This window comes from Chinchilla lanigera, unplaced genomic scaffold (assembly GCF_000276665.1).
Source record: "Chinchilla lanigera isolate Chin_1 unplaced genomic scaffold, ChiLan1.0 scaffold00094, whole genome shotgun sequence".
Taxonomy (NCBI): domain Eukaryota; kingdom Metazoa; phylum Chordata; class Mammalia; order Rodentia; family Chinchillidae; genus Chinchilla; species Chinchilla lanigera.
In genome coordinates, this window is record NW_004955495.1 from 7,586,651 (window position 1) to 7,611,800 (window position 25,150).

General features: G+C 49.2%; 1 pseudogene; it reads right to left on the bottom strand.

The window, feature by feature from the left end:
• Positions 1-8,529: 8,529 nt before the first annotated feature.
• On the bottom strand, positions 8,530-19,924 carry LOC102018617 (annotated as a pseudogene).
• Positions 19,925-25,150: the final 5,226 nt, after the last annotated feature.

Genomic DNA, 25,150 nt, shown 5'->3' on the forward strand with positions numbered 1-25,150 from the left:
GCTTTTTGGAGAGGGTTGGATCTGGGGTGTGTGCTGCTGGGATCAAGAATGTGATGCTGGGATTCATTCATGGTGCAATGCTAGGATTAAGGCTGCCCCACACTGCGTGTGAGTGCTACCTGCCCTAAGGGTGAGTAGCCTGAAGAAGATATAAGGGATAGGGCCAGGGATATAGCTCAGTGTCACAGGGCCTATCTGGCAAATGCAAGGTCCTGAGTTTGATCCCTGGTACCAAAAAAAGATTTAAGGAACAGAAAGAGAGTTGCCTCTTGTCACTTGTCACTTGCTGCTTGTTGCCTTGCTGCCTTCTGCCTGCCGTGAACTGTTTCTCCTCTCTGATGTCCTTCTGCTGTGCCACCCTGCCTTGGAGCCAGCTAACTATGGACTGAAACCTCTCCAAATCAACATTTCCTGCTTTAACTTGGGTGTCAGTTATTTTGTCTCGGCAACAAAAAAAGTAACTAAGATACTGTGTAATCTTTGATTTCTCTGCATGGAACAGGACAAGTCACATAAACAGTCTAGCTTCAAGAACAGCTTTTAAATATAGTCTGGATTCCAAAGTGTCATACACTGAGAAAAGCATTGGGATGATGGGGACTACTACAAAGGGCTCTGAGCAGGATTTAATATTAACCAACTGGATTTCCATGTTTACATGTGAATTGTCCGAAGCCTAGGCACCTTGTCTAAAGATGGGCAGCGGACTCATAGTAAATGAACCTCTGTGGATCACTGGTCATCCTGAGGTCTATATTGGCCTGTGAAGCTGTGACACCTCAAAGGACAAGATAAGGAGGCCACAGCTGAGGATGTTTGGCTCCAACCCCAATTAACTACAAGGAGACTGCAGCTGCAGGCTCCACACTCCTACAGTAAATACCAATGTAAAGATAAGGTAGTTCTCCTGATTGACATAATTTACTACTCGGGAAGATTCTCCCAAGGTCCTGCTAGATTCCTGTGTTTTCTTGAGTATCCTCCTCCTTTGTTTGTAAATCAAATAAATACAGGCTTCCCAGAGAACTCTTTGCCTAAACTCAGAGAATATCGAAGCTGTAAGAGAGTTAGACCCTCTTGGAGCCCTGAAATCATTTCCATTGTCTCATTTATTTAAGCCTTTGCTGTTCACTTGCTGGGGAGATTGCAGGCCTGATCAACCTGCAATAACTAAGGGCTATTTAACCTGATATTGGGGATTAGAAGAGATCACAAATAGGAGGGTACACAGTTATCAGTCACTGAGACAGTATATCCTGGGAGTTGCCAAAGTATTCACTGTACAGCCTCATTCATTAACAAGGAACAAACTCGCAGCACCTCAAAGGGAGTCACACCCAAAGTTTACCTGTCCCCTCTAGCTTGCTCAAAGTTCAGTATGTTTGAGTGCTGTGCAATCCTCCCCTCAAGTTCCTATGGGGCTATCATGGACTGGAATTCCATAAACTCAAAGATAATTATCAGTCCTAATATATCCAAGTATGGAGGAATTATTGTAGCAAGCCAGTTTAAAATCTCACTTAGTGAGTTGGGGATGGAGCTTATTGGCAAAGTGTTAGGGCTAGAGCACAGCCATGTCGGGTTTGAAGAGACAACGTGGACTGAGATGAACCTTAGCCAACCTGAGCAGCACTCCCTTCCCTCCTTCCTATGTGGCAGGACATTCCAGCCCATGAGAGGACACAATGAAAAGAGCTGACAGACCCCCACCCTGTCGTGCAAATTTCTGCTGAACTCACACATTACAAGCCAAATAAGGAAATGTTCTTGCCTCCCAGACCACCCGGAACCCTGACCCTATGAATCTGTAGTTATAGCCCCACTTGGGTCCACATTCCTGTCATCCGCTGCCTAATAAATCTTGTTTATCTCTCCTCGGCCTCTGTGGGTGAATCTTCATGCTCTGGTTTCTGATGCAACAGAAGCACTTGCCTGTCATGTGGGGAGCCCTGAGTTTGATACTTAGCACTGCAAAAGTAAATAAGCAAAGAAATGTGGCTTTGGAGGTCTCCGTTAATGGCAACGTAAGTTATGTGGATTAAATTTCCAGGTATTTTAAAACAATTCTCAAAGCTGGATGCTTTTCTCACTCCTTAAAAGATAAAAAGATAGGAAAAGACTGTTAAAAAAAAACTGTAATGAAGGCTGAAGCTATAGCTCAGTGGTAGAGCATTTACCTAACTTGCAGGGGGCCCTAGGATCCATGCTTATGCCACAAGCATTACAAAGACACTATCCAAAGGAAAATAGAAAGCTAGACATAAAGGAACATGAAGCATACTTTTGCTCCAAAGCCATTTCTAAAGTCAGGAAAATATGAAACTATTTTAATGGCCTCATGATGGCAGGATGGTTTAGATCTAGAAACCCCCCCAAAAGGCTCATGTGTTCACCTTTTAGAAGGTGATTGAACCATGGGGTCTTATGGCTGATGTAGAAGGTGGGGCCTGCCTGGAGGTGGGTGGCTGAGGGCGGGAACTGGAGGTGTATTCTTGTCCCTGACTCCTACCTTCTCTCTCTGTTTCCTGTTCCCCATGATGTGAGCAGCTTTTCCTCCACGAGGCCTCTCTACCTTCTGGTTTCTGACTTGGAGCCAGTCAACCATGGATGGAAACTGTGAGCCAAAATAAAGCTCTCCTCCTTCACACTGGGATGTAGGTATTGTGTCTCAGTGATGGGAAAGATGGGGGGAAGCTGGGCGCGGTGGCATGCACCTGTAATCCCAGCACTCAGGAGGCTGAGGCAGGAGGATCACTGCGAGTGTGAGGCCAGCCTGGGCTACAAGGTGAGCTCAAGGCCAGCCTGAACTGCATAGTGAGACCCTGTCTCAAAAAGACCAAAAGAGAGAGCAGGGAAATCAAACCTCAGGAGTGACACAAGAAAGGAAATTTACATAAAGACCTTCCTCTTTAAGGAACCCCCAACGCACTGCATGTCTCCAGCCACACAAAGGTGCCTGCAACTTTTATTTCAGACACAGGGTAACAGCACAGTTTATTCCTGGGACTCTGCAAAAGTAAATTGGGAGTCACTCATGTCCAAAACCAGGCTTCTGCGGTCCCTGTACACCGGGAACAGCAGCTCCATCCACAGCCAAAGCCTGCCCTTGGCACACAAGGTCAGTCCAGCTTTCTGCATGACTCAGTGTCCCCAGGAAGGATGTGGAAGCACATCAGAGTCAGTGCCAACGCCACCTTCACCTTGTTCATGGTGAAGGTCTCCCCAGTCCAGTTTCTGTGATCAGGGTGGAGACAATGACTATACCTGGAAACCATCCAGGTCCCATTGTACCAGCACCAGTCAGAGAATCTAACCACGCCATGGAGTCCTCTTGAATCTACCCAACCCTCTTTCCCCCAAACCTTTGCATAGGAATGGCAGGAAGCCTAGACAGAACTCTGACCATCTGTAATTTCCCCCCTTTTTCTTAATATCATACCCAGACAGCACCCCCATCAGACTCCTGCTGCCTTCACATAGGACACACCAAGAAGGGAATAAAAGCCAGTGGTGACCTGTCCTCGGTGTTTTGGGGTCAAAGCAGAAAAGGAAGGAAGACCAGGCAACAGTTCTGGATGGGGCCTACCACTATAGACAGGGAGACAGGTGTGGATGTGGCAGGGGCAGGTGATGTCTCATAGCAAGGTTAAAGCCTGCCCCTCTCTCTGGGACCCCTACAATGGATCAGTCTGAGTGAGCAGAGAGGGGAGGCAGCACCTCAGGCTCAGGTCACGTAAGTGGGCTGTGATGGGTCCTGAAAACACTGATAAAGCAGACGATGCCTGTGGGCGAGGAGGGGACCATCAGGACAGGATCCTGTTGTCCAACATGGCCCCGTCCCTGCACAGGGAACTCTTCCCTCTGATGAAATGAACCTCTGGGGACAACCTAGCCATCTGGAGCACAATGTCCTGGGTGCACCAGTGGGAGATGCTGGTGACTGCAGGGTGCAGACACAGACTGTCCTTGATGCACATGGTCAGGAAGGGCAGCTGGGCCAGGTCCTTTCTAAAGGAAGCCCCAACCCACCGTTATCCTGGGAGAAAAAACATGGTCCACCGAGTTCTCTGATGTCAAGCAAAGGCTTTTCTCCCCAATAATATAAGTCCCAGATGGGTCCAATGAGTGAGAATTAGAAAAATGTCCTAGGGATATCATGACCTGTAACTGTCCTCCCTCCAAGGTGGGAGCTCCTGGATGACAGATCCCTCAGCTGAGTCCTTCCCAGGTCTCTATAGCACAGAATGGGGCTGGGCATAAAAGGAGGGGTACAAAAGCACTTTGGGAGTGTTTGCAGAAAGAAAGCTAGAAGGATGAAAAATCCAGATATTCTCACAAACCACTTGATTACACTTACAACCTGAGGTCCCCTGCGAATCCATGGACTTCTCCAAAGGGTAAGAATTAAGGTGCAAGAGAAAAGCAAGCATTCAGGGAGGGATGATTTTTTTAAAAAATGATATTTGAGAAAAAAGATGAGGAGAGGAGGAGGAATCCATTGTTAAACATATGCAAAAAGCACCATCTACCCTTACATTGTCATAAATGTTCTTACTAAACCAGATATTTCTGTTCAAAAAGCCAACAACTTTTCCATTGCTAGACTTGCTCAGAACCAAGGCCTCCTTCTGGACTCAGCTCATATTCCCACTCAGCATTAATGGAAACATCAGAAAGCGCATCATCTGCCTTCCCCACCTGAGAAGCAGGGCCAATGAGAGGGGCTTAGAAAGAGGCCATGAAAACCTGTGCTCACCATTCAATCTCTTCAGGCTCACGGTCCCTCAGGAGCTCTCGCGCCTCCTGCCAGCACCACTCCCAATATTCCGGATGCCTCACCAGTTGTACAAAACCCAGGAAAGACCACTGGACATGGCGTCATGGCCTGAGGAACAGCCAGGCAGGCATTTTTACTGGGAGGAGAGGAGCGTTCCAAGGTGATTAACGGTCCATCAGGATCCCAAAGCGCTTTAGGTGGCTGAGGTGTGGCTGGATGCCTGTGTGCTTCCCGTGACACAGCATAGTGTCACTGGGGGTCACAGAGTTCAGCCACTATGGGAGCACAGTTAGTGCTCAGGCCTGGGGGTGAGGCTTTGGCTCTACCTCTGGGAGCAGAGTTTTCAAAATTTCAGGATTGTGGTATCTGTCTCAGGCTGATGCAGGGACCATCTTCCTCTCAGGGAAAGTGCAAGGTTAAATGAGAAGGAAGTTGACTGGCTTGGTGACAGGAATTCATGTTTAGTGAGATGTCCCCCTAGACTGTAAACTTGTGCCTGGCAGAAGGGGCAAGAGACAAGAGTCCCAGTTGCCCCAGTGCTGGTAACATTTTTCTGACAGAGGAGACTTCTGAAGGCAGAGAGTTCTGTTCCACTGTACTTTTAATGTCCATAGCCCTTATAACTTGCATACTGATAAGGGCTTTCTCAGGCTTCTGGGTAACAGCAGTAACATATTGATGGGCTTTTTGTCCCTCCCCCCATTTGATGTCTTTGAGGAATGCTTGACTGATGTTATGCTTCTAGGCAGGACAACCTTTGGGAAAGGCCAGGGCATCTCATTCATCAGGACTGATAGTCCAATTTTTCCTCAGTCAAAATATGGAACTGCTGACATTATCCAAGGTAGGTGGTAGATGATGCCATCTGACCAGGACAGGAAGTAGGAGGCTCTGGAGGGAGGGCCTCTGTGGCGGAAAGAAAGGCAGTGACTAACCGGCTGGAGGTAGATGAGTCAGGAGTGGACGGTGAAGCTCTAGATGTTGGCAGCAGCTGTGGTGGCCCACAGGGGGGCCAAGGTGGAATTCTCAAGAAGAATGGGGCTCTTTTTTTTTCTTTGAGCGGTTTGATTTTATTTTTAACTCTGTAATCTCAAAAAAGCCCCTTTTCCTGCAGTCAGGGACTGTGGGTTTTGACTAATTAGTTCCTATGTCTGACTTCCTGCATATGTATTATGTACCCTGGAACAAGGTGGATACAGCAGACAAAGAAAGGGTGGGTGCCCCTCAGAGAGAGACCATTCAGATACCTGCCTGACTGTGCTCCTCACGAGGACTTAGGTGCAGCTTAGCTAAGGAGGGCGGGAGGCCTCCATTATGCCATGTATCAATCACTGTGGAACTGCAGGTGAGGACCCAGTCAGCCACCACAACCAGTGCTTCCCGGTCTTGGAGCACAGATAAAGCAGCCTATTGCTTATGCGGTCCAGCCTACTCACTCACACATCCGTTCAGCAGGCACTCTATAGAGAGCCCTTCCCAGTCCTTGTCGAGGCCCAGGAAGTTTATATTTGTAATCCTGTGAAAAGCTATTGGAACCCTAGTGGGTTAATTCAAATCTACCACTTCCAGTGCAATCCATGGCGAGAATAAAGACACTGAGGCATATCTGTAGTTATGGGGAGCCAAGGGGTCCGAAGTCCAACCACAGTGATGACCATTTGGAACAAAGGCCCTTATCCAGGACCAAACCCCTTCATTTGTGAAGAAGGGAGTGGCTTGAGGATGAGTGACTGTGAGAGTGGTGGGAAGTACGTGAGTGCCATGAGCTGGGCTAGGGAGGAGGCCTGAAATCCCCTCTGCCATATGCAGAGAGAAGGATATGCAGAAAGAGCAATCTGAATAACACAACTGAGGTAGTATCTAATGTTTTGAAGTCAGTGCTTCAGTTCTGATGTGTAATCTTTCAAGTCCCAGGAAGTCATAGCCTCTATCTCGAGGCTCCATCCCTGCCGACAGTGTGGAACTTTGGTGCACACATCCTGCCTCATTGCGGCTCACTTGTGGGAACAACTGGGGTCCAGGGAAACATGCCTGCCGTCTTCAAAGACTACCACAGCACCTCCAGACTGATATGCATTGCTTAAAGCCAACTGAAGGGATAATAAAAGGGTCCTAGCCAGCTCTATACCTATCAATACATGGAAATAGGGTCAGGCTCAGCCAAAATGGAGGCAGTTGCTCCCCTTTCAACAAGAGTCATCTAGGTAGTCCTCCACAGCACTCAGAGGTTGAAACATTCCAACCCCCTTCCCTAAAGGGTGGTCCTGAATAATGAGAGTTGATTAAGCTCTCCTGCTAGAGCTGAGCAGGACTGACTACTTGGAGTGCCCCCAGAGTCTTACCTTATCTGATGACCAGGCCAGAGAGCATCCTCCTCCCTTTTGGATCCACTGTGAGCCACTCAGTGGGGAACCAAGAATCCTCCTCCAGATCTTCAAGGAGACTCAAGAAATCTTGAGGGTGCACCTTCCCACTGGGACCTGGAGAGGTCCTTGCTCTGTCCATGAGGGCCATGACTGGTGACCAAGCTGGTCAGCGTGGTTGGTCTCCCCTGATGACGTACCAGATGCAATGGCAGAAAGAAGCACCGAAACAACACCCAGCACTTGGAGGCAGATTTATTTAATGTCAGATGGGCACTGACAAGGAATCGATTGTCCCTCAAAATGTCAGGCCCTACAGGCTCAGGGAGGGAGGCTTTTAGGGGTTTGCAAGCAAGAAGGGAGAGTACTTGGCTGTCTTTGATGGGTTCTGACAATACATATCACAGTGATCAGCTATGCATCACAGAAACCAACTCTTCCTAGGAGACAGTAGTCACAGAAACTGTAACAGGAACTATTACCTGGCCATCTGACAGATTGGCTGGGGGGCATTTTCTGCTGCACACCTACGTGGGACAGGCAGCTCAGAAGAGAACTGAATGCAGACTGCAGGTGAGAAGACAACACCACAAGCCTTAAACTTGTATTTATCATTTTCCTCCAGCAGCAGGACTTCAAGGACTCCTCTCTGGAGAAAGCTGCTGTATTCAAATTCTGTTTATATTCTTTTAAATATGACATCCAGGCAAAGATGAACAGACACACACACACACACACACACACACACACACACACACACACAGTGACCTCATGAGAAAAAAATCAGCAAAAAACCCCCAGGCAATATAAAACACACAGATGCTGCTATGATCAAACACACTATAAAACAAGCAGGCCCAGCAAGGCTTGGTGGGACAGGTAATGCAATTCCAGCTACTCAGCCCGAGTTGAAGACTGGCGTTGGCAACATAAATAGGTTGCCTCCAAAACGCACACACACAAGAACAAATCAGCAAACAACAACAACAAACCACCAGCTTCAGGCTACTGATATTAAACAAATATAATAACTCAGTACGACTAAGACAGAATAATCCGGAGTGAGAAAAGGGGTGTATTATTCGATAAGAACGGAAGTCAAGGTGGTGGAAATACAGTGCAACTAAAATGTTTTGCCTCCCTGACTCAGAGCCTCAAGCCTGCTCTTGTTTCTGGTCACTCTTCTGCTCAAGCACCTCCCATGGCTCCCACCGTCAGCATGGAGTCCTGTGCTCAGCCAGAGGCAGTCAGGGTCTTGGGTTCAGAGACCCCAGCCCTCCTCCTCTCCGACTCCACCCACCGTGGCTCCCCAACTCCCCCTGCTGGCGCTCACTGAGAAGGCACAGGTGACAGCACAGTTTATTCCAGGGTCTGCAAAAGAGGGTGGGGTTAGCTGGATTCCTGGCCAGGCCTTGTGGGTCTCTGTGCCCCGGCGCTCAGCGGCTCCAGCCGCAGCCACAGCCCGCCCTCTGCGCGCAGGATCAGCTCCGGCTTCCTGCGCGGCTCGGTGTTGTCTGGCAGGACGGGAAGCGCAGCAGAGTCAGCGCCAGGGCCACCTTCATCTCGGCCATAGCGAAGGTCTGCCCGATGCAGTTCCTCCGGGCGGGGAGGGGAGGCACCGTGACAGCGCCCGGCCCATCCAGCCCCGTCGTTCCGAACCTGACCCAGGACCCCACCCCACCCTGGTCAGCTCCAGGGACAGCGAGGGGCGCTATCCATGCCCGGACCCCCGCTAGGCTGAGAGTGCCCCCCAGCTTAGCCTAGACTCTAGCGCCGAGCTCAGATCAGATCAGAGGCAAGAAAGGGGGCCTCTGTGGGTTTTTTTTTTCCGGTACCAGGAATCGAACTCACGACCTTGAGCTTGCCAGGCAGGCTCTATGCCGCTGAGCTAAATCCCCAGGCCCCCAAAAGAGGGCCTCTGAACCCATTGAGGACCCCTCTTGCACCTACTCAACCCTCGTTGTCTACACCTTTGCACGCAATCTGCTCAGGTATGGCTGGAAGCCAACCCAGACCTCTGACCGCCCACAAGTTCCCCGATTTCCCCCGCCCCCATCAGCCCATCCCCAACTCAGACAGCCACCACCCTCACCGGGGCCGGCGGAGAAAGGAATAAAAGCCAGGGTGACCTGTGCTTGCTGTTCTCTGGGTGAGAGCATAAAGGGTCATAGGCCTGCAGAAGAGAGGGAGCCGTGGGTGCTGGGCGGGGTCTCCCAGCAGGCACAGGGCACAGAAGTGCCCGTGGCAGGGGCGGGTCTCGTAGGAGCCCAGCCATGAGGCACAGTGGGGGAGGGGAGACAGGCAGCACCTCAGGGTCGGGCCACACAGCGGGGTTGTGATGGGTCCCAAAAATATTCATGAGGCAGATGACACCTGTGGGAGGGGGGGGACCGTAAAGACGAGGCCCTGGGGTCTGAGGGACACTCATGCCTGCCCAGGAGCCTCCTCCCCCTGATTATGTGGGCATCTTTGGGGATGACCCGGCCATCAGGGAGCACAGTGTCCTGCGTGCAGCAGCCGGAGACGGCAATGACTGGGGGGTGCAGCCGCAGACTCTCCTTGAGGCGCATGGTCAGGAAGGGCAGCTGGGCCAGGTCCTCCCTGAGGAAACCCCGAAGCCACAGTCACCTAACCGGGAAGCAGAACAGTCCACCAGCCCAGATTTCCCCTGTGAACTCTTCTCCCAATCGTAGCAGTGACCCAAATGCATCAACTATTTGCGTATTAGAAAAATATCCTGGCCACATTCTCCCCCAGGCTGGGAACTGCTGCAAGACAGATTTTGGACTGGGTCCTTCCCGGGTCTCTATAGCACAAAGTGTGGCTCAACACAGCTTTGGGGATGTGAGGGCAACGCTGGGGTGTTTGTGGGATGAAGGATGCTTGCATGGATAAGACAGGTGTTCTGGAAAACAAATAGACTACTTTGACCCCCAATCACCCCTGTGAATCCCTGGACTTGATAGTACAGTACTGGCAGTAATTAGGTTACAGGAAAAGAACATTCAGGGAAGAAGATATCTGAAAAATGGCATTTGAGAGGAACAGAAGGGAGAGAAGGAGCTCATTGCTGAACTTTTGCAAGTGGCATCATCTCCCCTCATACATTGTTACATTGTCACTAGCTCTCTCAGTAGTCCAAGGCTCACGGAAAACCTTTCCCTTGCCAGCCAAGACCTCCTTCTGGACTAAGCTTATCCTATCCCGACCTGGGAAGCAGAGCCATGAGGGGCTTAAGCACAGGCTATGAGGACCTGACTCACCATCCAATCTCTTCAGGCTCACGGCCCCTCAGGAGCTCTCGCACCTCCTGCCGGCAGCGCTTCTGGTACTCTGGGTGCCTCCGCAGGGCATCATGGGCCTCTAGGCTGCTTCTGCACCACAGGGTGTCCAGCGCCCATCCCCTGAGACCCCAGGGAGGAAGTCGAGAGGAAGGATGGGCAGAATGGAGAGATGCAGGTCAACCCAAAGGGTTCCTGGGTGGAGAGAACCATATCCCCTCTGTAATCAAGATCCAGGAGCCTCCCCCTCAAACATGAAGGTGTCAGCCTCTGCTCGTATGTCCTCATCTGACAGCTCCTTTCCGTCTTCATCCTGGAGAGAAGGCAAGAACCCCTGTGTCACACTGTTTTGGCAAGCGAGTCCATCGAGAAGGACACTCACAAGAAAACCATAAAAGCATGAATGAACAGAGCTTTATTGGAGCCTGCTGACGAACATCTCTAACCCAGAGTCCTGCTCTGGGCCTCACCTTTGATTTTAGTACACTTCAGGTTTCCATAGTTACCATTATTCATTTTCAGGAATCTCACAAGAACGTCACATAATTAATACAAAGTTTACCTTTCTCCCAGGAGGTCAGACAACCAAATTCCAATGACCATAGTGGGTTAGCCTTTAACCTACTTCCCAGATTGCTCTGTTTGTTCTGTTCCCAATTTGTGGCTTTGCTCTGCTTTTAAGCAAGTTGATAAGGGGACTGGGGTGCGTGGGGGGCAACTGCAGTTTAAGTGAACTTTAAGTGACCTCTCTTACTATGAAGTTAAAACCAGAAACATGGAGTTCCCCCTGCCCTATCACCACCATCTCCTAGGGCCCCTATGAATAACCCAAGATAGTCTCTTAAAACAAATCTTCCTGCTGGACCTGGTGACACATGCCTGTAATCCCAGCACTTGGGGAGGCTGAGGCAGGAAGATCACTGTAAATTCGAGGCCAGCCTGGACTATGTAGTGAGACCCTGTCTCAAAAAAAAAAAAATCCATCTTCCATCCAGAAACCAAACTCCACTGCCATGCCAGACCTCTCTCAGTCACTACCACCAGAATCCATAGTCTATCAGCGTCCTCTCTCGATTTCCTGCCTACTGTTTTTCCCTTAGGGGAAATCAATGAGTGATGAATGTTTCTGTAGAACAATGAGTTCTGATTAAAAGTTACTGGAAACCAGGGTTATGAGATGACTGAATGACAACTTACATTGAATTTTGGAGATTAAGCTTGACTCCAAAGATATTAGCTCATATTCTCAGGTGAAAAATCCAGAAATTGTTACTTCTGCTAAAGGCATTTGATTTTGCAGGCTTGTAAACTTTACCTCTGCACTGCAGAGAATTTGTTTCTATTCCAGAAGAAAGCTCTTTTGCTTTTTACCTCTCCCTTTCCTTTATTCTTTTTATCTCCCTATTTCTATCCTTTATACTCTCCCTCTGTTTCTCTCCTTCTCCCTAGAGGGAAGAAGAAGCAGAACTGCTAGTACAATATAAGCTTCAAGATTCATATCGTGTGGGCTTTTTCCCAAGTATGAACAGTGCTCCACACAAAAGTGAAACATTGAATCACCCAAGAAGTGGAGAGGCGTCAGAAAGGAGGGCCCTTGCTACAGTCCTGCTCTGGCTGTTGAGATTGCTGTCAGTAATAAGTGTACTGCCTGATCAAAAGAGTTTGGAACAACTGTCAGTGTAGAACTAAACAGATATAATTTGCTGAAATTACTTATTAACTGGTAATTAGAATAAAACCTCAGGCACTGCCCAGTTTCACATGTAGCAGTCTGCTGCTGGCCGCACTCCAGAATCATCTCAAAAATCCTTTTATCTCTAACTTGTCCCTCTCTTTCTCAAATACTATCCAGGAGTCCCTAGTGCCTTTTGGATCCAGTTCAAGTCATTTGATCTGACACTGAGTATCGAGATCATTCTACTTCTTGAGAAGCCCACGTTGCTTAGCAGAAGCACATCAATGAAATCCAAAGTTTTGGACTTGGCCTTGGCCTTGAGGAAGTCATCAATACCCTGACCAGAGAGGGTACAGTGCCGCTGTTGGATACAGCACCTGTGAAGTCGTGCACCAGGCGGCAGGCTTTACGGAAGCACTGCCCATCACTGGTGAGATGGCACAGGAAGTCCACGTGCAAGAGGAGCTTCTGGTGCCTTTTGGCCACAAGGGCATTAAGCTCCAAGATGGCAGAAATATATCTACTGGGCTTCCTGCAGGGTGAAGGCATAAAGGGAGAAAACAACTTAACATACCTGAAGCCAGGTGAGCACCTCACACCAGCAGCTGGGTGCTATGTCCCATTAGGAAACTGAGTATCCACAAACCCATGGCCTCACAGATACATGGTAGGGATGAACCATGGAACTTGATAACCACAATCTCATTATTCCCTGCATCCCATCTCTGTGAGTTCCCTCCATCCCCTAGGCACCTAGAGCATACAGAAAGCACTGTACTCCTCTCCTTTCTCTCCTGCCCAGTATCCAGTATTCCTTCCATCTGAAACTTTCCCAAGGCTCAGACTTCATTCTTTTCCAAGTAGTCCATGCCCAACCCCATCCATAGCCTCTTTGTATCTATTGTGTCCTTGTAACTCCATCCAGTGTCTATGTGACAGTGCTGCACAGAGCTCAGCTCTGATCGCGCCCATCACCACATCAAACACTTTCATGGCTTCTCTGGAAGCTCAGGATAAAGTTTACACCCCTTTGACAGGCTTTGCAATAGCCCTAAAACCTAGCTGCTACCTATCTTTGCAACCTCATCTCCAAAGTTCCTCATCTTACATGTTGCACACTTGCTGTGCTCATCCAAGCCATCTCATCTTTAGACAGTTGTACCCACCAGGAAGGACCACTCTCCTGCTCCCCTCCCCTATCCTTCCATGCCCACATTTGACCAAACAGCTGCTGAAGAGCTCTCTGGTCAATCCTTTCTCCCCACCTTGGCTCCATGGCACAGGTTCCTAAGCCTTTGGCAATGACTCAATCCTGAAAGCTGCTGTTGAAGCTGAACACGCATTTCTGCAGACTGTCCAGGGTCATCAGGCTGATGTGCTCAAACATGTCCAGACAGGTGCTGCCCTGGGAGACCAGGTGCTGCCAGTTGGCCTGGCCAGAGAAGAGGACAGGGCTGGAGCTGGGCCTTGGCACCTTTGAGCCCTTCTCTATCCACAGTGCTTAGGTTAGATTCCCCAAGACCCGCTCTCCAGATCCTCTGTCTCAGGCACTCAACCTTTGAAAGAACCATATGAGAGCAGAGCTGTTACTATTACAAGATGAAGGCCCAAGCTGGGAACTCTGAGTGAACTCAATAAAATATCACTGCATTGAGTCTTCCATGGACACTGGGTATCCTTTCCAAATATTACAAGAAGGCACTATCCCTCATATTTTAACAACTCTCAGAGCTGTTTGCAGAGAATAACATCCAGGAATAAAGGAATGGCAGCCCCCTAACAAATATCAGTCTGGCTTCTGCCAGCTATAGAGGAAGGTTTCCTATGTCAAGGCTTCTCAATTATAATGCGATATATACATGAGCAGGCACCAGTGTAGCCCACCTGTGTCACTTCATGGGATTTGAGTGGCGTGAAGAAAGAAAACCGACAAGGACCACATGCTACTTGATGCCCCATCAGTAAGCAACTATAGTTTGTCTCTGACCCTGAATACTTGTGTCTTCTGAGAGAATGCATGGAACGGTAACGAGCTAACATCCCTGCTTTCAAGAAAAAGAACTTCACAAAACCCTCACCCCTCTACCAATCCTTACCCTTTTTTTCCTGTAGCCCTATATCCACACTCTATGAAATGTTATTTTCCAGCAATTTCTATTAAGAGTTTAAGCCTATTTCACTCCTTTTTTACCTCTAGACTAGACGTCTGGCTTTGGCTAACATGATATGGCAAAAATAATGAGATCCTAACAAAAAAACCTAAGCTTGAAGAGGCCCTGAAACTTCCTCTCACTCCCCTGGCACTCTGTCCCTGCTAAGAGAACACCCCTAGATGACCTCTTGAGGGACAGGATCATATATCTGACGGTCTTGTTGTCCCAGCTGAGTCCAGCTGTTGTTGCCAAGCACCAAACACAAGAGGAAACTGAGTCAAAAATCAACAAAGCGTCTTAGTAGCCCACAGCTGATCGTACACCATCAGTGATCCCCATCGCTGTCCAGAATAACCAACCTACTGACCAACACATTTATTAGCAATCTTAAACCCTGCATCCACACAAAGTATAGGAATGGCTTGTTACCAAGCAATAACTTCTATGTGATCCTTATCCTTTCTGTGTTTGACTTATACAGCTTTTGTGGGGGAAACTTGGGAAGTAACTCTTCTGAATACATACCACGTGCCAGAGATATGGATCCATTACATACATCCTCTAGAGTTAAGGTAGAGCTGCAAAGCCACCCATCAGAGCCAGGACTCTAGACTTGGTGTGTGGCCCGTTTCCCCTCCAGGCTCCAGCTGAGAACCTGGGCTCGAGGACTCACATGCATGACATTTGTGCTGTCATTGAAAATCTTCACATAGGGCTTTGGGATGTTGAAATGGAAGGCGGGTGTCAGCATGCGACGGTGGCGGCTCCACTTGTCACCAGCACTCAGCAAGAGCCCATCCCCAGGGCTGGGGATTTAGCTCAGCGGCAAAAGCGCCTGCCTGGCAAGCGCAAGGTCGTGAGTTCAGTTCCCGGTACTGGAGAAAAACCAAAAAAAGAGCCCATCCTCTAGTGGGCAGCCATGGGCAGTGGACAAAGGCAGTTCCTCCCTGGCCCCCAGGTTGTCCCCAAGCCCCTTCACCTGCAGGTGCTCATCCAGCCAGGGTTTCAGGAAGTTGTAGAAGTCCTTGGGTGCAACCTCAGCTGATATGAAGGAGAACCATTAGGGATCACGGAGAAGGGTGGGTGTAGACCATGGAAGGAGCTGAAGGGTCCCAGCCAGAGGTCTGTACTTCCCTCCTCCAAGCCCAGCATGACAGAAAGGAAGTCAGGTAGTACTGGCATGTTCGGAGAAATGTGACTAGATGATGGGGTTAGAGCAAAGTCACAGCCTAATATAGAACAACACCCCCAGCACACCTTGACATGGCTTTTACATCATCCCACAGTCCTGCCACACTTGTGCACAGCAAAACAGAGATTTGTATAAAGACCTACAACAGGTCACCTACCCTGCTACTCTCTAACATCTTTGAAATAGACATGGAACATGTGAGATGAACACGTGTTCACATGTCCTGACATAAGCACAACATACACGGTCAGCATGACATGATAGGACATGTTCTGAAATGGCCAAGGATGGTCTAACATGGCCATAGTATGATCACAGACAGTCCAGAGAGAGGATTTAAGTGTGGCCCCCTTAACGTCTGAAAGGCTAGGCCCACAGGGACTTTATTAGGTCTCCTACATCACCTGCATTCACTTTAATACACACCTTAAGTAAAACTCAAAGAAATTCCCAGAAACCTTTCAATGGGACCCTGGGCCCCAGTCTTAGACAAATCCCAAATTACCCTAAAACTGACCAGAAGGATAAAAAAAAGTCTCAAACAGGAGCTCAGTTGAGAACTGAACGGACTTTGACAAGTCCTAAATGTCCTTGGCCACAATTAAGCCTCAGATATGATCATCTTCAGGGCTCCATCTGGGTTCCTGTATAGCACATCCATCTAAGTTTATACCTGGTATAAACTTAGACAGTACCAGGTATAACCAAGAAAGCAGGTATAAACCAGGTGTGACCAGGTATAACGTAGACAGTTATAACTAAGTGTCACATGTGAATGTGACAAGACCTGGCCACACAAAATTCATGGCTATACAACAGCTGTCACAGGCACTCTAGAGAAAAGCAGACATCATCAGAGATTGGGGGGGAGCTCCAGGTGAGGCAGAGGCAAGGGCATCGTGGCCGCAGCCCCTTCTGCCTGCACATGGGACAGCCCACCAGCTGGAGGCAGCATGAAGATCTCCGTGACCGGCAAACTAGGTGATATCTACCTGAAGCAAAGAACACAGGCTTGGGGCTGGGGATTTAGCTCAGCGGCAAAGCACCTGCCTGGCAAGCGCAACATCGTGAGTTCGGTTCCCAGTACCGGAGAAAAAAAAAAAAAAAGAAAGAACACAGGCTTGATGCAGAAGGGATGGAAGATTCCACAACCACGTGCCAAGACCCCACCCGCCAGCAGCACACATCAAAGGTGTGCACCAGGTCCTGGGTGTACAGGAGACCTTCCTCTGAGAAAGACAAAGAGGACCAAACCCACACTCCTCTGGGCTAACGTACATGGATGTGCTATACAGGAACCCAGATGGAGCCCTGGGAATTATCTCCAGCAGCTCCTCATCCTCATGCCGAGCACCTCCTGGGTTCCCTGACCTCATCCTCCAATCACAGCGATCCAGGTCTCTTCGTTATAGAGACAGAAAAAGTTCTGCTTTGTTTGAATCTCAAACACCACCTTCACCTGGGTTCTGCTCCATCCCATCTCCCAGACAAAGAGATTGAGGTTCTGAATGATACAGTCATTTGCCCAATATCTCCCAAATACTAAATTGGGTCCTCTTAGACCAAATTTGGGTCTGCCTGAATCCACAACCTGAGTTCTTAGCCATTAAACTGCTTCAAGTCCCCCAGAATGGTGGCTTTGGGAGACCCATGTCTGCCCAAACTGGGCTATCAGGGTCACAGTAATTGAATAGGAGTTTTCCCTGTGATTGAGGCCAGGGCAATTACAGTGAATCACAGATCATTTATGAGAAATCTTGGTGATGGTGAGCTCCTCACAAAACTGAACTCCTGGGACTCATCATTTAGACTGAAAGGAAAGAGATGCTGAGAAAACAAAAGTGAGAGAGGGAAAGGAAAGCAAAACTGAAAGAAGATAGGTTCTCCAAGGCATTGTCAACCTGGATCCAGCCATACATGAGAGCCACCCTCCCTGGTCTTTATAATCAACAGACTCACTTTCTTTGTTTGAAACTCATGGAGGACAGTGTCTACTTCAGAACTGAAAGAGACTATAGCAGTTAGAGAGACCCAGAGAAGTTCCCAGAATCACCCAGAATTTTTGTGTCAGGGCTATGGTCTGTGTGGACATCATCTCCTCCTCTGCTCAGCTGGTCTATCCAGGCTTGCAGGGGCAGAGGAAAGGGAAGGAAACCAGGTCAAGGTAAAATGTAGCAGAGATTTCTGGGACCTGGAACAGGAGAAAGATGAACATTCAGTAGAAAAGCCACAGGATGGGGCAGAAGGAACAACCCGGCAGAGTTGAGTGTCAGGGAATTGGGAGCCCAGATCTTCCACCAGCTGCAAGCCTATTTCTCTAGGCCTGTGGATGAACACAGCTGATGCCAGACCTGGGAGAGAGCACCAGCGCTTCTGATGACTGTTGCATCACCTCGCCCTGCTTCAAAACCTTTAGCATGTTGTACCTTGCCCAGCTCTCCTTCCCAGAATCACCTACGACCATACCACCCTGAATGTGCCCCATCTCATCCTTCCCAATCCTCCAGCCTGCCTAGTAGGGACTTCCCTGCTCCAGTGGGCTGACACAGCCCATCTCCTTCTGCCCCACTCCTGACCAGACGAGATGTCTCTGCCCAATCTCCTTGAGATTAGCAGTCCCTCCACTGAGTGCCCAGAATAGCAAGATCACAATGGTGCAGGTGGCAACAGGAGAGGGAGAGTGGAATGCGGGCAGACGACCACTTGAAAGAAATGGGGAGAAGCTGAGAGAGAGAGAGACAAGACTCAAAAAGGGGCCAAGTTGCTACAGGAACCATGTAGACACAGGGTGGAGGAGCTAGAAGCTTTGGCATTGTGGCACCTATCACCTCAAGATCCATAGGGGTACCTGAGGCACTGAGGGCACATTGGATGTCGTCAGGGTGGCACAAGATGACCATGGGCATCATGGGGCCCATCCACATCATACAGCCCTGGGGGTAAGGGGCAACCAGCTGAGCCATGTACTTCAACCCCTGCTCCGCGGGAGGCACCTGCACACAAGTGGTCAGCTTCTGAGATGGCTCATTTCAGGGGTCAATTTACCTGAGCTATGGGTCAGTCTCTCTGTCTCTGTCTCTGTCTCTGTCTCTCCCTCCTTTCTGGTTCTGTTTCTCTGGAGAACCCTGACTGAAAAACCATCTCAGGGGACCCACCTTCTTCAGTCTGTGGAGTGATGTGGCCGCTGTAGTGAACATGTGCCTGCACATAGCAGAGATGAGGGGGATTTCTGCATCTTCTTGCTAAGTGCCACTAGTGTTCATCTCCAACTCCCAAAGGTACATACTAGGGAGGATGGAGAAGTTACACAGGGCGTGCACAGAGATGTCCACGTTGGCTTGAGGAGATGGGCTTCCCACTCTGCAAGTTGTTCCAGCCCCAAGAGGAGACACCCTTGGCGGTTGCTCCGTGGGCAACAAACTTGTCCGTAAGGCTTCATTTATGTCCTTTCATGTTCTGACCTCCCATGGGATAGGGTCCACATTACCAAGGACCACCTGGACCCCAGGGGAGTACAAATGACCTCTAACTCTCCATCAGGGAGATGGATCCCACCTGTGAGCACCTGCTGCCCACCAGCCTGTGACGAAGAGCGTCCTGTGCACGATCACACTGAACCTGTGCATAGGCCAAGAAGCCGTGCCCTTTGCAGATGAAGTAAGTGAGGCCACATCACCCAAAGAGGTGGGCAGATTGAAGTCAGACGTCAAAGTGTGGTGTGCAGGGGTAGACATCAAGGGAGGTTTCTGAAAGGGGAAGTCAATGGTCAGCTATTATCCAGATCAGACCACAGAGCTCACTGTTACATCTTTGAGAAGAGCAAGACTGGAGAAAGGTGTCGCAGAGAGGGGAGCAGGAGAAATAGCCAATACTGCTCCCCCAGGAACCAGCTGTGCCCCTGTGCTGTGGGGAATCAAGTCTCACTCCTGTGAACAACAGGAAACCCAGAGATGGGCTGACCCAAGGACACAGTCCAGACAGGGAGCAGACCCTGGCCAGTACCCTTAGAAGGCCTCAGGTTGAACAGAAGAGAATGTGGGAATACAAGGGGCTCCCACTCTGTGTGGTCCACTTTGGGGGCTTCTCACAGGTGCACTAACATGGAACATTGGATCTGAAATGAATCCAAAGAAGACTATGGCTGGGAGGATGGCGTGAGACTCATGTGGATCAAGACTGTCACTCAGGAATGAGTGAGTCACCTCCTTTGCTTCTCTGCTGTCCCACTCCCTGATACTGTTTCTGAGTCCGCACGAAGTCCATCCACCCCAATAACCCACACTCACCATGCCCAGCTGGCCCAGGAGCCAGTTCCATATTGGGGGATGAGGAAACATCGGAGACAATGAGAGTTTTCATAAAAGGCCTAGGTCCAGGTCAGAATTTGGGCCAGGAGCCAGGAGGCCCCGACCAGTAGCAGGAACAGCCAAGGAGAGGTTGCAGCTGGCCCCAGGCCCAGCCAGGACAGGCTCAGCTGTGCCATCCCTCAGGACAGAAGGGATGGGGGTGCAATTTCTGAGGTCTAGGAAGGGTACAGAGGACTCCAATGATACTGGAGAAAAGCAATGTTGTGGGAAGGGCAGGCAGGGCTCAGAGAGGGGAGGGAGACTCAGAGTAACATGAGAAGATGGGGAACAAGAGAGGAGGAGAAGGACAGAAAAGGAGAATGAAGAAGAGACAGAAGAATTGAAACCCCACACCTGCCTGAATCATGGAGAGATGGGCAGGCACCGTAACCCAGAAGTCAAAAGAATATCTGCTCACACCACTCCCCGAAGCTACCCCCAGCTTGGTCAGCACTCTTATTGTCCTGGGCCAGGACCCCTCAACTTCACTGCTCCTAGCCTGGAGACTTCCGTCAGGGGCTGCCTATCCTCAAACACCTCCTTTCCCCTCCTCTCCCCTCCTCTGGGTCTTCTTTGTCCCCGGCTCTGGCCCAAGGGGTTGCTGTGGGAGGCTGAGCTGGCAGCACCAGCCTATCCCTGCAGACCCAGCTGTCGCCTACCTGCCTGGGAAGGTGGCCAAGACATAGGTGGGGCCACCTGAGTGCTGTGGGAACCACCTGAGGGTGATGCAGAAGGGGAACTGTGTCGCCACTCACTGGGTTCTTGCTGTATCCCGGGAAGGAACAGTGGCGAAAATGAGGCAAAGAGAGACAAGAGACAAATAGCTGGGTCAGGTGGAGGTCCCTTCTCCTGAGCAGAGGAGAGGAACTGCCAAAGTCCACCAGAGCGTTTATTTATACGCTCAAGAGGTTGATATTCATTTCAGCCTCTCTGCCCAGCAATCAGTTAACAAGCTGCAATGGCTTGTTTACGTGCTTCGAGGAGCTCCCGTATTCTCGGGCTGGCTTCGTCCGCACACGTAATTACTTTCCAGCTTCCGCCGCTCCCAACAGAACTGGATCCTCAGGACTTGGCACTTCCTACCTGGGGTAGGGAGAAAATGTGGGACCAGGCAAAGATGACTCGGCCCCAGCGTTTATGACCATCCCTGACTTTCCGAGACTGGGTGCAGCAGGTCAAAGCACAGACTGGGGAGGGTTCGGGTACCAGGAGACCAAAGCCAGCCAAGCTTTGTCCCAGAACACCTCTCCGGTTCCTGGCCGTGTATCGGCTGGGAGGGCAGCACGCACCATTTCTGAGTGCAGAATTAGGAGGCTCAGGGATGGGGGCCTCTGGTCCCCTAGCTGCGCATCCTGGCCAGAGTTTGAGTCCTGCCTCCAAGCTGCCCAGTGCCTGGGTTGAGACAGGACTTTTAGGAACAAGAACGAAGTATCCAGCCCCACCAGGGATTGACAGGTCACTTCTAGGGATCAGAGCACACCTGAGGCCAGGCTAGATTGTACCTGGGAGGTGAGAGGGAAGAGAGAAGGCCTGAGGTGGGGGTGAAAGTGAGAGGACTGAGAAGACAGTGTGGGCAAGGGAGGGCAGGGCCAAGAAACCATGTATGGAACCTTGTTCTGCTGCATCTTTGCTCTGACCTGGGGCAGGCCAGTCCTCCTGTGCTCAGCCTTCACATTAGCACATGGGATGTCAGATGAGGGCCTCAGAGAGCGGCAGAGGAGGCCTCCATGGAGAAGGGACTCCCCCAAAAAAGGCACCGAAGGAAAGAGGTTGGAAATGACTACTTCCGCTGCTGTGTTCCAGCACTGTCCTCTCTGCAAAGAACTATAAATAAAGGACGTCTGCTGTGTGCCAGTGCTCTACATAAGTCCTGCACTGCGTCAAGCATGCCTCACAGTACTCGCTGCCTTCTCCTCAGCTCCCTGAGCCAGAACCCCGAGGATAAGCTCTGCAGAACCAAGTGATGGCAGCCCGAGGAGAGAAGATGCCCAAACTGAGACTCAGAGAGGGCAAGCCTCTAAGCCAAATTGCAAACACCAAAGGAACCCAGGTCTGTCACACCTGCAAGCCCAAACCCTTCCTGTGCTATGATGCTTTATCCCCATTTACTAGGAGATACCTTATTCATCCAGGAGGCTTTGGAAAAAATTGTATTAGTATATGTTCACGATGAACACATTCAGCATGGAGAGTTGGTATGTATACATATTGCACTTTAGTCCTTTTTACTTCCCTGTTTCTTTCCTTCCTCCTCTCCACCTGCCATCCCTAGATCACTTCCCCATCTGCATACTGTCTGTCTACCTCAAATCCAGGGACATTTATAACGATGGAATCTCAGGCAATGTGATGCTCCCATAGGAGCCCTTCTATCACTGGCTTCTCCTCTTATACCCAGGATTCGCCCCCTACTAGCTCTAGAGCTACCCTCCTGTCCTTTTCTGGATCCTTCCAAGTGAGGTACTATCAGGTAGGGATCAGCTTCCACCAGAGTTGCTGAGAAGGAACTGGGGAGACAGAGTTTCATGACACTCTAAGATGTTAGGGAAGCCCTAACACTCCCACTTCGGACATTCACTATCATCTTCAACCCAGCCCTTCAGGAGATTCAGGTAGCTGGTCCTACCACCCTCAGTAGGGTGACATAGACCCTCCCCAGAACCTCCACTCCTGCTGCTTGTACAGGCCTAGTGCTGGGAGTTAGGACACAGAGTGAACTACATATACAAGATCCCTTGGCCAGGTGTGGTGGCTCTTGTCCGTAATCTCAATGCTTGGAAGGCTGAGGCAGGACAACCATGAGTTTGAGACCAGCCTGGTCTACAAAGTAAGTTCAAGAACAGCCTGAACTGCATAGCAAGACCCTGTCTCCAAAAAAGTAAAACAAAATCCCTGCCATCATGGTGCTCATGTTTGATGGGGGAAGCCAACATACAATAGAACTGTCAATTCTATAAGTCAGTCAATTGTATTTTTAAGATAGAAACTGCTTAGTTCTATGTCTGATATGCAGTAGGACTCTATAAATGTGACTTGTAAGAGGCTGGAAAGTATCATGGTTAAGAACAAGGATTCTGGGAAAGTCTGTTTGGCTCACATCACAACCAGCTGTGTGATATTAAGCACATCTTTTTCCTTTGTGCCTGTTTTCTCACCTGAAAATTGAAGTTAATAAGAAGGAATTAAGATTCATTAAACAAATTCAAATTAGTAAAGGCGTACAACAACCCTCCCTCACATACAGTCAGCACCATCATATTTTTGTCACTACATGTTTGTGGTGTGTAATGAATACACTCACCTTAGATAGCTGATACATGTATATAACATCTTAATTCTTTTTACTTCCTCTTCCCTTCCTCTCGCTCTCCTCCCTCCATCTCTAGATCCCCTTCCCATCTGCAAAAGGTCTATCTCCTTATCTCCTATTATCTATCTTTTCTTGTTCTGTTTGACTTATTTATATTTTGGGTTGCTCATATAAGAGAAACCATGCAATATTTAAGCTTCTGTGTCTGATTTATTTCACTTAACATTATAATCTCAAGGTCCATTCCCTACAAATGACTCAAATTTGTCCTTTTTTATGGCACATAAATATTTTTTTCTTTATCCATCCATTGTTGGTTGATATATACGCTACTTCCAATATTTAGCTGTTGTAAGTTCCAGCATTCCAACACTAATCTTATGTTTGCCATTATTACTCTTAGAGATTAGAGACATAGAGAGATTAGAGACATAGACACCAGCTCTGAGCCTTGGATTTCTTTGGGACACATGTCAGGAACATTGCTAGGTTGTAAACATCCCCAATTCATTTCCATGGCCCTTATAGGCCTTTAGGAAAGCAGCAACACCTGATGTGGAATCAAACCGTTCACGGTTAAAGCAGAACTCTGCTATTTGTCAGCTGTGTAATGTTAGACAAATGACTTACCCTCTCTGAGACTCACATTATTTATCAGGTAAGAAAAAAAAGCACCACAATAGGCCTGTACAGACTGAAGGAGCTGGCCAGCAAGTATGTCTTAGTTTGGGATCCCCAAAAACTGGCCCTGATTGAAGGATTCAAGTGCAAATACTTCGCTGACAGGTGATCCTCAGCAAGAGTTCAACTGCAAGTTGTCCCTTTAGGAAGTGACCCGAGGAAATATGCATAGAACAATGAGGAAGAGAGAGAGGGAAAGGAACAGAGAAGGTAGGAGAGATTGATGAAATGAGTCTCCACTGTGGGGAGCTGGATCCTCAGCTCCGAGAGACATCATGGAGTATGTACTGCAGAGTCATCCACTCAGCGTGAGGGAACTAGTACCTACATCCACCCGTACCTACCAGAAAATACTCGGAGCTGCTTCCAGGGGCAAGGCTTTTCTTTAATATACTGCCTGCCCAGCTAGGGACAGGCCTGGAACTGGGATCTGAGGCTCTGATAGTAGCGCTAGCTATGAGAACAGCCTGGTGTGGAAAGTTCTAGAGATGAGCATTTTTTCTAGGAACAAGTCTTTTTTAAAGAGTAGAACATTTTATTAAGGGAGAGGCAGCTCCTGAGAGAGACAAGAGGGGATCTGGAAAGTGGGTTTCCCTAGAAACAGGTCTTATACCCTGTCTTAGACTTCCAGATAGTGAGAAACCATCTGTAGAAGTACCTGTTTCTCAGCCAGAAGGCACTAAGAGCCACATCTGTGGGAAATTGTCTGGATTTGGGGTTCTGTTGAGCAAGGTGATTGCTACCCCTCCCCAAGCAGGATATTAGGTGGTTTTAAAACTGACTAAGTAGCATCTAGCCAGTAAGGGATCCCAGCTCTGGATTTTTGTCTGGCCTCTTTGTAGTCATAGGGGAGATTCTATGTTTCAAAAAGGGAAGTGGTGTGAGCCCATGCGGGGCTGGAGACATGCACCGCTGCCCCAGGGAGTTCAACTTTATCAGTGGAAGCTCTGATAAAAGCTGAAACCAGTTACAGATAATCTAGAGTCTGGCCTTTCAGGTTCCCATGCAGGAACTAACTCAGGGAAAGACTCTCTAAGGTTTCTATGTCCTAATCCCAAAGAATTCAGAGTCACTGGGTCATGAGCCTGGGGCTGAAAGGCTCCGGACCTATCAGGAGATGCTGTCAGGCCCCTGCTAATGGATCAGGATAGGGATACTCAGGGACAGGGATGTTAGGTTTCCCACAACTCCTGTCCACAAAACTCACTTTGGGGTATGCCTCATCCATCCCACCAGACTCCCTGTTTAAATGTCATTTCAACAAATTTCTTTTTCAGTTATGGATATTTAGCAGTGCAAGGAAAAATGGGGTAGATTTTCTGAGGATCCTGAAAAATTTGCTGATGGTTTCCAAGCCTAACAATGGCTTTTG